Below are 12654 nucleotides of genomic sequence, written 5' to 3'. Positions count from 1 at the left end.
TCACACAGGTCGCCAAAGCAAATTTCCAAGCCCAAAATATGAACGCAATGTCGTTCGGGACATAATAAGAAACAAGTATGACAATATCATTTAAATGATGTACTATAGAGGGAGGGAATCCTTCTATTGCACCCAAAAAAAAAAAAAACTATCGACTCATGTGCCTTCAAAAATAAAATAAAAATCTAAAAGGAGATGAATCCAACTAATTAAGGGGCCCGTTTGGTAATGTTATTTTAGTAATGTTTGTATTTTTTGAAAATACATGTGGGTAAAAAAGTATGTAAAAATACATGTAATGTTGTTTAAATACTAAAAACTGTTGCTCAAAACACCTTATTAAACAACCCCTATCTTGATAATGAGAGGAAAGAATAAAACAACCACATCGGTCACTGTGTTAATTTACCCATGGATGCTGCAAGAGTCCCACTTACATTTGACTCCAATAGGAGACTTGACTGTTCCGAAGCCGGAGTTTCCAGTCTGCCACCCATCACTCCCGAATTCTGATCAAATAAACCTCCAAATGGGATAAAAAAAGCAGACAAATAAATTAAATAAACAACAAAGTGATCGTTATCATTTCAGTGGAACAGTATAACTGAAATCTTCGGTTTTATGGAGGCTTTTCTTCATCTCTGGATCTGAGATATAATTCGACTTCAGTTCTTTGCTTTATACTGAAGTTGAGGGAACAATTGTAAAACTGATAGGAAAAGATGATTACCCAAGAGCCTGGGCAACTTGTTGCAATTGTGTGGCTTGAGTTGAGGATATATCCCACCATATCCACTATAGCTTGTTCCGCCATATACTAACCAAGGCTGGGATAGAGAATCACATTTCCTTGAGACTACAAGTCTAAGGGAATTTGTAGTGGCTAAAGAGGGGAGAGGATACAACCCTTGAAATCCCTTCGTCATTAATCATGGATGTTGGTACAACAGTTATAGAGGTGAAAGGATTGCCATAAAATCTCTGAATAATCATGGGCCCTTTTAATACATGAGTAATTTCTTTTGTTTTTATTTTTGTTTTTTTGATTGAAATGCATGTGCAAAATTTTAATAATTTTTTTTTTTACGAAATTCTACATAAAGTTGTGCATTGTGACACCATGAATAGGAATAAAATCTATGGCCATTATAAATTGAAGACCTTTTATTGAGTAATTTAAGGTTGCAATAAAGACATCCTCTCATGAAATGTGGCATATATAACTATACAAACTTAAATAACCTAAAGTAATTTTCGTACTAATTGGATTGGCATTGAACCATAAATTATAAATTTGGCCCTTAACCTTTGCATTGAATGTTAATTTAGTTTTAACATTTCAAATGTATCAATTTAGTCTCTAATCTTTTGGTTTTTATAGATTATTAAAGGGAGACGTTAATCACATTCATTTACATTTCATTTTATTCTTTACTTATTAGCTAGTAATATATAATAAATGAAACTTCAACTGTGTTGGGTGATGGCGTTCTAGCACAAGACATATGTATTGAGAACATGGCTGGAGCATAGAAACATCAAGCGGTTTCCTTAAGAGTAAATGTAGACTTAGTTGTTTTCTATTGGCGCTCCATTAATGGTTACCAAAATATACATTATATGTTCATTCCTTTCGACAATTCTATCAAGGGTGTAACATCATGGGACTGTAGATTTCATATTTAGGAATGCAATGGTGGTATTTCAAGAGAGTAACATTATTTTTACAATGCACTCCATGCCAATTCACATTATCACAAACATAGTCTCTTGACAGCCTAAATGAGGACACTGGAATCTCCATCCAAAATTCCCAATTTTGGCTTTAGATGATTTATTCTCTAATTCTAGCAATGTGAAAAGCTACTTAGGAAGGACATGGAGGATGTACTCTCAAACTATCCACCTGAAGTCCAACAATTGGGTGGATGCAGTGGTCTGAGGCTAATAGTGAAAATCAAGGATTAGACACTTTCTATTTCGAAAGGTATGAAAATTATGGGTCAAGTACATCAACATAATAGAGTTAGTTGGTCAAGGTATCACGTAATGGATATTTACAATACATGTAATTTCACAATGTCAGAGCTTATTATTGGTGATGAATATTGGTTGGATTTATATTTAAAATTTGATCTAATCTAATGAGGCATTAATTAAATACATTTGTCTTTTTTCTCTACTTTGAATGGCAAAAATAATTTCACTTCCTCAACGCCAAAAATAATTTTTCTCTATTCTTTTTCAATTTTTTAATTTGTTTGATTTGTTCAATTTAACAATATGAAGTGGGTTTTATTTTAGAGGTTGTTCTTAGTGGAATGATACCATGACATAATTCAGGCAATTTATCATAAAAAAAATGTCATGATTAAAAAAAAAAAAAACTCTATCACATCTCAAACGCCATATTTTAACACTAGTTAAATACTACTCACTTCATCCCAAATTTTTAGAAAATCTAATTTTCTAAGGGAGCATCATTTAATTTGTTGTCTTTTAGTTAAAAGGTACAAGTTTTCAAACTAACCTTCATTAATGTAAACTATAGACAAAGAATGGTTTAAAAAAAAAAAATTAAAGTAAGGGATATGATAGGCATTTTATTTATTGATTTTCCAAAAATGACTACATTTTGGGACATCCAAATATGGAATAGATAAACAACAATTTGTGACAAGAGAAAAGGATAATTTATTTATTTTTTAAAATGATTTGGAGGGAGGGTATCCTACTATTCCACTTCAAAACTATCTATTGGTCAAGCAACTTGTCTTTCTTGCCTTAGAGCTTGGGTTTGAGTTATACGAGACACATTAATACTAGGGTTTTGCTAGAATTTAACTTATTATAGTGGAAAGTGACTTACTCCTAAGATTCCACCTTTTTAATTCTGTATAAAAAAATTAAAAAATTAAAAAACCAAACTTATCTAGTCACGTGAATTTTCTTTATTAAAAAAAATCTAAAATGGAAAAAAAATACTTCTTAGTAATTATTTATTAGGTGTTGTGGAGTAAAGTAACATAATGCTCACTTTTCTCATATTGATGATAGATAAAAAAAATTCAATTTATGGTAAAATCTAAGTAATTTAATTTATGCATGGTAAGATACACCATAAATATAAGAAGAGTAGGCATTATATTAACATGTTATGAAAGCACCCAATAATTTTCTATACTCAGCTACCCATGTTTGCTGCAAGAGTCCCATTTACATTTGTCTCCAATAGGATACTTGACTATTCCAAATCGGAAGTTTTCAGTCTTCCACCCATCGCGCTCATGAATTCTGAACAAAAATAAACCTTCAAATGGGGTAAAGAAATAGACAAATAAATTAAGTGATGGTTACACATTTTTGTGCATCACTGACTGTGACCCTCTACTCAATCTTCATGTACGTACTCAAATCTCTCCACGGATTTCCCGCGAAAAAGAAGTATATTGCATTGTAATCAAATTCTAACAAAAAGCATGCAATTAAAGCTTTGCCTTAAAGTTCTCAGTGGCATTGTTTATCTCAGCAATTAGGCCCTCTTAATCTCTGTGGGTCTTCCTTTCATTTTTATCTCATCAAACTTTGATGGCTTCAGCCACCAACAATATTCTGAAGCTTCTTTTGCTTCTCCCTGCACTCAGCTTATCAAGAACTTGGGCTCTCGACTCTTCTCAGTCTTCTTCTTCTTCTTCCTCTTCTTCTACTTCTTCTTCTACTTCTTTTTCTTCTTCTTCTTCTTGTTCCTGTTCTAAAACTTCTCCAGACTATTCCGAATTGTTAGAAATACTGAATTCAATGGTATTGTATTTCACACTAAAATAATATACATGAGTGTCTTTATATAGGAGGTATATAAGTGTTGTACAAGCAAATATGAGTGCAGTACAAGTAGTACAATGTGTGTGATACAAGTAAGTAACCTAGTTGGGCCAAGCCCACAATACTATACGTTAACAGCCCCCCTCAAACTCAAGGTGGATGTGAGACCAGCTTGAGGTTGTTGACCAAATCACGAAGGCGTCCCTTAGGATGGAACTTGGTAAAGATATCTGCAAGTTGATCTTTGGAGGAGACGGAGAAGAGCTTGAGAGCACCATGAACAAGATGATAACGAATAAAATGACAATCAATCTCAATATGTTTAGTCCGTTCATGGAAAACATCATTGTGAGCAATGTGAATGACACTCTGATTATCACAATAAAGAGGAGTAGCAGAGGATGTAGACACACCTAAGTCTGTAAGAAGCCATCGTAACCAAAGAAGCTCAGATGTGGTATCAGCAAGAGCACGATATTCTGCTTCAGTACTGGAGCGCGCCACAAAGGTTTGTTTCTTACTTCGCCAAGAAATCAAGGAAGAGCCAAGGAGAAAACAATAGCCAGTGGTGGACCTACGATCAGTGGGATCTCCTGCCCAATCAGCATCAGAGAATGCATGGAGTACAAGAGGAGATTGAGCTGAATAGAAAAGACCATGGAAGAGAGTGCCCTTCAAGTATCAAAGAATGCGCAGAGCAGCAGCATAGTGAGTCAACCGTGGAGCAGACAAATATTGGCTGACCTGATGAATAGCATAGGAAATGTCTGGACGAGTAACTGTGAGATAGACTAGGCTGCCAACCAATCGTCTGTAAAGAGAAGAATTAGACAATGGTTTCTCCCCCGAGGGAGTTAGATGCGCATTAAGCTCAACTGGGGTATCAACAATCTTGTTGTCAGTGAGTCCAGCACGAGACAAAAGATCAGAAGCGTACTTGGCTTGAGTAATATAAAGACCATCTGAGGAACGAGTGATTTCAAGACCCAAGAAATAGCTAAGGTGGCCAAGATCTTTCATCTCAAACTGCTGACTAAGGAAATCCTTGAGTTCTTGTATGCCACTAAGGTCATCACCAGTTATGATCATATCATCCACATAAAGAAAAAGTAGAATGGTGCCTTTATCAGTACGACGAAGAAATAAGGCAGCATCATAAGGACTGGCAGTGTAACCTAAGCGAAAGATAGTAGAGCTAAATTTTGCTAACCAGCCTCGAGGAGCTTGTTTAAGACCATACAATGCTTGTTGAAGGCGGCAAACCTTGTTGGAGTCATTGGAGAGACCTGGAGGAGGTTGCATGTAAACTTCTTCACTCAAGTCCCCATTAAGGAATGCATTTTTAACATCCATCTGAAAAAGATCCAATTTTTTAGTAGCAACAACGGCCAAGAGGGCACGAACAAATGAGATGTGAGCAACTGGAGCAAAAGTCTCTTTATAATCAATCCCATACTCCTGTGTAAAGCCTTTTGCAACAAGACGAGCCTTATAGCGCTCAATGGACCCATCTGAGCGAGTCTTGATCTTGTAGATCCACTTGCAACCAACCACAGACTGTCCAGGAAGGAGAGTAACTAAGTCCCAAGTATGGTTCTTGGTTAATGCATCAAGTTCCTTTTTCATTGCAATCTGCCATAAAAGGTCAGTGGAGGCCTCACGATAGGTTTGAGGCTCGTGGAGTGTAGCAAGTGCAGTGTAACAATGATAATCAAGTAAATGTGTAGGAATGGATCTTACCCGGGTTGAGTGACGAGGTGGAAGGTCTTGTGGAGGATCTTCAGGCGGAGCAGGAGTGGGGGACCCAGGCTCAAGTTGAGGTAGCTCGTCATCAATCTGCTCATCTTTGACCTGTCTAGAAGAGACATTAAAAGGATCTGGTGTTTGAATAGAGAAGTCCAACTGAGACTCCTCCGGAAAGACTTCAAGTACAAATGAGGTAGTGAGGGAAGAACGAAAATGAGAGAATTCAACAAACAAGCGATGTTCCCAGAAGACCACATTACGAGAAACACGAAAGCGATGAGAGACAGAGTCATAATATCGATACCCCTTTTGTGTTTCTCCATAACCAAGGAAACAGCAAAGTCTAGATCGAAGCTTAAGTTTGTTGTGCTCATGAGGCTGAAGAAGGACGAAACAAGCAGATCCAAAGGAGCGAAGGTGATGATAGTCAGGGGGTGACCCAAAGAGGCGCTTATACGGAGTTTGATTATGGATGACAGTGCTTGGAATGTGGTTGATGGTGTGAACAGCATGAAGAGCAGCTTCACCCCAGAATGGAGGAGGAACCTTGGCAGAAAGAAGAAGAGTACGAACAGTGTCAAGAATATGACGAAGTTTACATTCAGCTCGACCATTTTACTGAGAGGTACCTGGACAAGTTAGATGATGTACAGTGCCATAGGAATGTAACAGAGCTTGAAAAGCATATTGAGTGTATTCAAGAGCATTATCAGAACGAAAAATTTTTGATTCTTTTGGAGAATTGGGTTTCAACCATTTTTGCAAAGTTACTGTATATTGGCAAAATTTCAGAACGAGATTTCATAGGGAATATCCAACTGTAACGAGAATAATCATCAATAAAAATAACAAAATATCGAGATCCACCAATACTAGCAACAGGAGAAAGTCCCCAAACATCAGAATGAATTAACTCAAAAATACTATTAGAAATAGAATCACTATTATTAAAAGGTAAAGCTGGTTGTTTTCCTAACTGGCATGAAGTACAATCAAAATTGTCTTTGGACACAGAACCTAACAGACCCTTAGAGGCTAACTGCTGTACCCGAGAAGAGGATGCATGACCAAGACGAGAGTGCCAAAGTGAGAGAGAGGGTAAGGAAGACACCGCAGCGGCAGCAGCAGCAACAGATACCAAAGTAACAGGTGGAAGATGAAGATTGTCCACTGGAAACATACGCCCAACTCTAGGGCCGGTCCCAAGCTCTTGTCCCGTCCTCGGATCCTGCACAATACACCCAGAATAGTAAAAAATAAGGCGATAACCTAGTTCAGCTAATTGTCCCACAGAACACAAATTATAAGATAGGTCAGGAATATGGTAGACCCCAGGAACAGAAAGGTTGGAGGTTGAAACAAAACCAAGACTATTCCCATGCATGGTGGAACCATCAGCTATGTGAATATTTAGGGGATGTGGAGCAGGGTCAAGTTTGGAGAATAAGGACGAGTGAGGTGTCATGTGATTGCAACAGGCAGAATCAAAAAGCCAAGTTTGAGACTTACTGGGTAAAACTGAGAGCGCAGTGGAAAGAGATGCATTACCAGCCATACGAACAGCTTGAGCTATAATCTTCTGTAGTTCAGTGGGTGAGAGGTTGATAGTGGATCCAGAAGACTGGGAATCAGCTGAAATGGGAGGCATTGGCGTAGTAGACTCAGTGTTAGCAACTGCAGCAGTAAATTTGTTGCGACGGTAACAAGTCTCAATAGTGTGGCCAAGGCGCTTGCAATAGTTGCAGAATTTTTTATTGGTCTATCTACGATGATTGCTGGAGCTAAAAGAATCTCCTGAGTGCTGAGGTTGCTCTATGGATAGAGCAGAAGGAGTAAGGGCCAGAACATTAAACTTATCCTGAGCTCGAAGAGTTGCAAGGCGAGCTTCTTCCCTTACTAACTCGTTCACAGCAGTATCAAGAGAAGGAGGAGGACAACGATTAAGAAGCTGACCTCGAATGGGCTCATAGTCCTTGTGGAGTGACATCAGAAACTCATAGAGACGAAATTCATCTCTGATAGCAGCATATTGTTGAGAATCTTTTGAGCATGCCCAAGTTGGATCAGAAAGGTCAATTTGGTCCCAAATGAAACGAAGCTGATTATAGTAGTCATTGATGGATTGCCCCGGTTCTTGCCTGAGTTGATGCAATTCAACCACTAACTGATATTTCATGGATCCGTGAGTGGTAGAGTATCTTTTGGCCAACATATCCCATGCTGATTTCGCATCATCAAAGCTGCCCAGCAAATTGGAGATGGAGGGAATGGAAGTGTTTTGAATCCATGTGAGGATCATGTGATTGTGACTATCCCATTCAATCATGCGACTGAGAAAGGCAGCATCTTCTTCACTTGCCCCCTTCACATGAATAGTGATTGCACCAGTGCAATAATGCCAGAGCATGCAACCCTTAAAGAAACTGCACACAGCTTGAGATCAAGATAAGTAATTCCTAGTCCCCTCCAATACAGTATTGATGGGGCGAGGAATAAAACATCCTTTTTATCCATTTAGAGACACAATATGTAAAATCAGATTGCAAAAATGAAATCTACGCGAAAAACTGAGTAAGGAGAACCTGGACTGCAAAAAGTCAACTCCAGAAAGTCAACTGTCAAAGTCAACGGTAAACGATCAACAATGACGTGGTGGATGACGTCAACAACAAGCTGGAAGATGACGTCAGCGATGACGTGGCAGGTTGACGTGGCAGGCTGACGTGGCTTAGGGCTGACATCAGCAAGAGCAGTCTGGCGCGTGAGGCGCGTGGCGGCGCGTGGCAAATCGTGGCGGCGCATGGAGGCGCGTGGCAGCTCGGTTCGGCGCGTGGCGGCGCGTGGGCGTGTGACTTTTTGTGCAGAAACTTTGGGCGGCGCGTGAGGGCGCGTGGAGGCTGCGATTAGTGTGAGGTTTTCACGAATAGGTAGATCGAAGCAAGACGATCTTCGTGGTACCTTCGGAAAATTGCCGGAAAAGGCAGTGGTCTTTGCAGTGTTCGAACTCCTCAACGGCGGCTGCTACAGGTCCGGAACCTGAGGACGATGTCTGGAAGACTCGATGGTTCAACGGCGAAAGGCTGTGGCAGTTGTTGTGACAGCGGAAGCAATATTAAGAATGAAGTTACACCAATAAAGACAAGACTGCTAAGAAAAGGTTAGAACAGTGGCTCTGATACCATGTTAGAAATACTAAATTCAATGGTATTGTATTTCACACTAAAATAATATACATGAGTGCCTTTATATAAGAGGCATATGAGTGCAGTACAAGTACTATAATGTGTGTGGTATAAGTAAGTAACCTAGTTGGGCCAAGCCCACAATACTATACGTTAACACGAATATTTTGCCAACATAGAATCTATTTGCAAAACCACACCATACCCAGAAGTCTGCCTTTACACATTGGAATTCTCCCTCAACGAAATATCAACGGCTACCAGTCCAAACAATACCGCCTACTACCTCCATTACACCCTCAAAACCGCAATAAATGAGTCTAAAAAGGTTTCCTCTCTATTATCCATGGCCAGGATCTCAAATAATATCATCGAAAAACAAAGAGGAACTATCCAGGACTGTACGGAACTCCACCAAATCACATTGTCTTTTTTACAAAGATCAGTGTCCCGAACCAATGATGTACCCATTAATGAAAGCAAACTAGCCGATGCAAGAGCTTACCTTAGCGCAGCACTCACCAACAAGATCACATGCTTGGAATCGCTCGATTCAGCTTCAGGTCCTTTGAAGCCAGCCCTACTAAATTCCATAACTAACGCGCACAAGCATGTGAGCAATTCTCTTTCAATTCTGTCTAGCCAATTCCCCCAAAATATTAGCCAACACAGCCAAAATAATAGGCGCCTCATGGACGTGGGTGCTCCAACATGGATTTCAAAGAAATTAGATAGTCGGACTCGGATGTTGGAGAGTGAATATGACCCGAGCAAGGTGCTGCTGACTGTGGCTGCTGATGGAACTGGAAACTTCACCACCATCACTGATGCTATCAACTTTGCTCCAAACAATAGCAATGATCAAACAGAGATCTATGTGAAACAAGGGGTTTATGAGGAAAATGTGGTAATTCCAAGTTACAACTGATGCCACTATCATTACTGGTAATAGAAGCGTGGTAGATGGCTAGACCACTTTTAGCTCTGCAACTCTTGGTATGTTTAGCTAATTTGTTCAATTGCATTGCAAGCATGCCTTTTGTTTTAATTTTATATATCTAATAATTTGTGTCCTTCCCTAAATAATTAACCTTTTTTTTTCTCCTTAATCGTGTAAGTTGTACTTGAGAGGCACAATACATATTCATGAAGTAGTGCCTTTCTGTTAATTAAGTTTTTGTTTTTTTAATAAAATAATTCTGGAGGAGATATTTGAACCTTAGGCATGTTTGTTGGAACACCCAAAAATGCCAATTAAGCTACACTACTCTAAATTTTAAGTTTGCGCGCTAAATAAACTTTAATTTGTTGGTATATACTTTAGTATTTAATTGATGTTAGGGATATTAGAAATTTTACTACATGAATATTACAAACTGGGACATCACATATAACGAAAAAAATAAAGAAAATTGTGAAAATATTATAAATTTTACTACATAATTGATATAGTAACGAATTTTATTATTGAATTTCAAAAACATAATAAATGAATGCCTTGAATTTTTTTTTTTAAAAGAGTTTCAACCTATGATGTCCGCTTCTGATGATAGCTCTTTATTATTAGACCAAAACACCAATCAATTTTTAATGTAGGCGGGGATTAAACCTCAAATCTCTTATTCAACTATTAGAGACTTTATTAGTTGACCTAACTAGAACCTACTAAATTGCTTTTTTTTTTTTTTTTTTGTGATTCGTGACATCAATTTATAAAAATTATATAGCAGAATTTGTGGCACCCCTAGCATATCTAAAATAACAAGTCAGACACTTCTTTATTTGTTGTTAAAGTGACACCATTCATATATCAAGTTACATTAGTTTATATGTTTTTGTGATAAAATTAGAACTAAGTTAAGAATTTTTCTAAGTTTCCTTTTTCTTTTACTTGTAACTAATTAGTAATATATAATAAATTGAACTACAGCAGTGTCTGGAGAAGGCTTTTTGGCTTGAGACATACATATCGAGAACAAAGCTGGAGGAGAGAAACATCAAGTTGTTGCTTTGAGAGTAAATGCGGACTTTGTCGCATTGTACAAATGCTCTATCATTGGTTACGAAGATACATTGTATGTCTATTCCTTTCGACAATTCTACCGAGAATGGGACATAAAGGGCACTATAGATTTCATATTTGGGAATGCAGCGGTTGTATTTCAATTGTGTGACATTGTTTCAAGAATGCCATTGTCTGGCCAATTCACGGTCATCATAGCCCAGATGAGAGAACTGGAATGTCTTTCCAAAATTGTAATATTTTAGCTGAAAAGGATTTGCGCTCTAGCGTAAAAAGCTACCTAGGAAGGCCATGGAGGATGTACTCTCGGACAGTCTACTTAGTATCCTACATTGACAACTTTATTGACCCAGCTGGATGGATGCAGTGGTCCAATGATGATAATCAAGGATTAGACACTCTGTATTATGGGGAGTATGATAATAAAGGACCTGGCTCATCAACAGATGACAAAGTGACTTGGTCAGGGTATCACATAATGGATATTTTTGATACATTTGATTTCACCGTGTTCCAGTTCATTTCGGGTGTTGATTGGTTGGTAAAAAGTCCCATTCCTTGTGAATTTTGGGTAAATTAAATGGATTTGTCTTCCATTTTTATGGAAAAAATAACCTCAAATGTAGCTAATTAGATCTAGTAATAAATCTCATATAATGGTATTTTATTTGTCAAAAGTTTTCTAACTTAGTGACATCCTCTATTCAAATCCCCTGCATTATGTACCGCTTTCTAATGATTTGAAGTTCGAAGTTTGAACTCCTGTTCTCTGATGCTATATATGTTACGAAGTCTATACGTTAGGAATTTAATGTGATTCCCAACTTATTTTCATCACTTGTTACTTTCATGATGGTATATATGTAGTAGCTGGGGCAATATACACATTGATACAAGAAACAAACCATATGGTTCGTGGAGGTCTTACCTATACTTTTATCAGAGAAAACATTTAAAACTTTTCGTCTATAGACTATAGTATCTGCCCAATTAATTACTTACCCTTGATATTATTACGTATGATGCAAATGCAGAAATCAATGTAGGACACAGTTGTGACCAGCAGATTAGGGCAGGTCTTTTTGTCTTCTTTTTAGATATCCTAGCGGAAGACTCAAAACTGCTAGTTCGCGCTCTCTTTTAATGCTTCTTGACTCTTGACTCTGGACTTTTACAACCAAAGCTATACAACAGTCAGTTAGTGCATGCGTGGATGTACTAGATGTAAAAACATTGGTGATAGGGCTCTTGCAAATCAATTTCTGATAAGATATGTGCGGAGTCTTGTATGGGTTGGTTATGTCTAGTGCTAAATGAGTGGGTTTAGAGGGGGTATAATTGGGTTAAGTACATAAAATTTATTTACCTATTTATTATTTATTTAACTAATTACTTCGATCTAATCCAAACTCAACCAACTCGATTATTAAGAGTAAAACCTAACTCACTCAATTGTCCAATAATCAAAATTACCGAAATTACCCTAAAACTTGAAAATGACTAAAATACTCCTAAAATCCTACAAATTTACCAAAATACCCCATAAACCTAAAAATTGACCAAAATACCCTCTAAACCTAAAAATTGATCGAAATACCCCAAAAACTAAAAAATAACCAAAATACTCCCAAAACCAAAAAAATGACAGAAATACCCCAAAACTAAAAAATGACCAAAATACCCTTGAAACCTAAAAATAACCAAAATATCCTAGAAACCTAAAAAAATGACCGAAATACTCCTAAAACCTAAAAATTAACCAAACGCCACATAAACTTAAAACAAAAACACTCATTTTCTACCTTTAAAACATAGTTGTGTTTCAAGAGCAGCCAATAATTTTTCATGCTCAGTTACCTCTGTATGCTGCAAGAGTCACAC

General features: G+C 37.6%; 1 pseudogene; it reads left to right on the top strand.

Annotated features, from left to right (window-relative positions):
• Positions 1–3588: 3588 nt before the first annotated feature.
• Positions 3589–11353, top strand: LOC142643193 (putative pectinesterase/pectinesterase inhibitor 12; annotated as a pseudogene).
• Positions 11354–12654: the final 1301 nt, after the last annotated feature.

The sequence above is a fragment of the Castanea sativa genome, chromosome 7 (assembly GCF_040712315.1).
Source record: "Castanea sativa cultivar Marrone di Chiusa Pesio chromosome 7, ASM4071231v1".
Lineage (NCBI taxonomy): Eukaryota > Viridiplantae > Streptophyta > Magnoliopsida > Fagales > Fagaceae > Castanea > Castanea sativa.
Note: the sequence above shows the minus strand (reverse complement) of the source record. Positions and strands in the feature narration are given on the sequence as shown.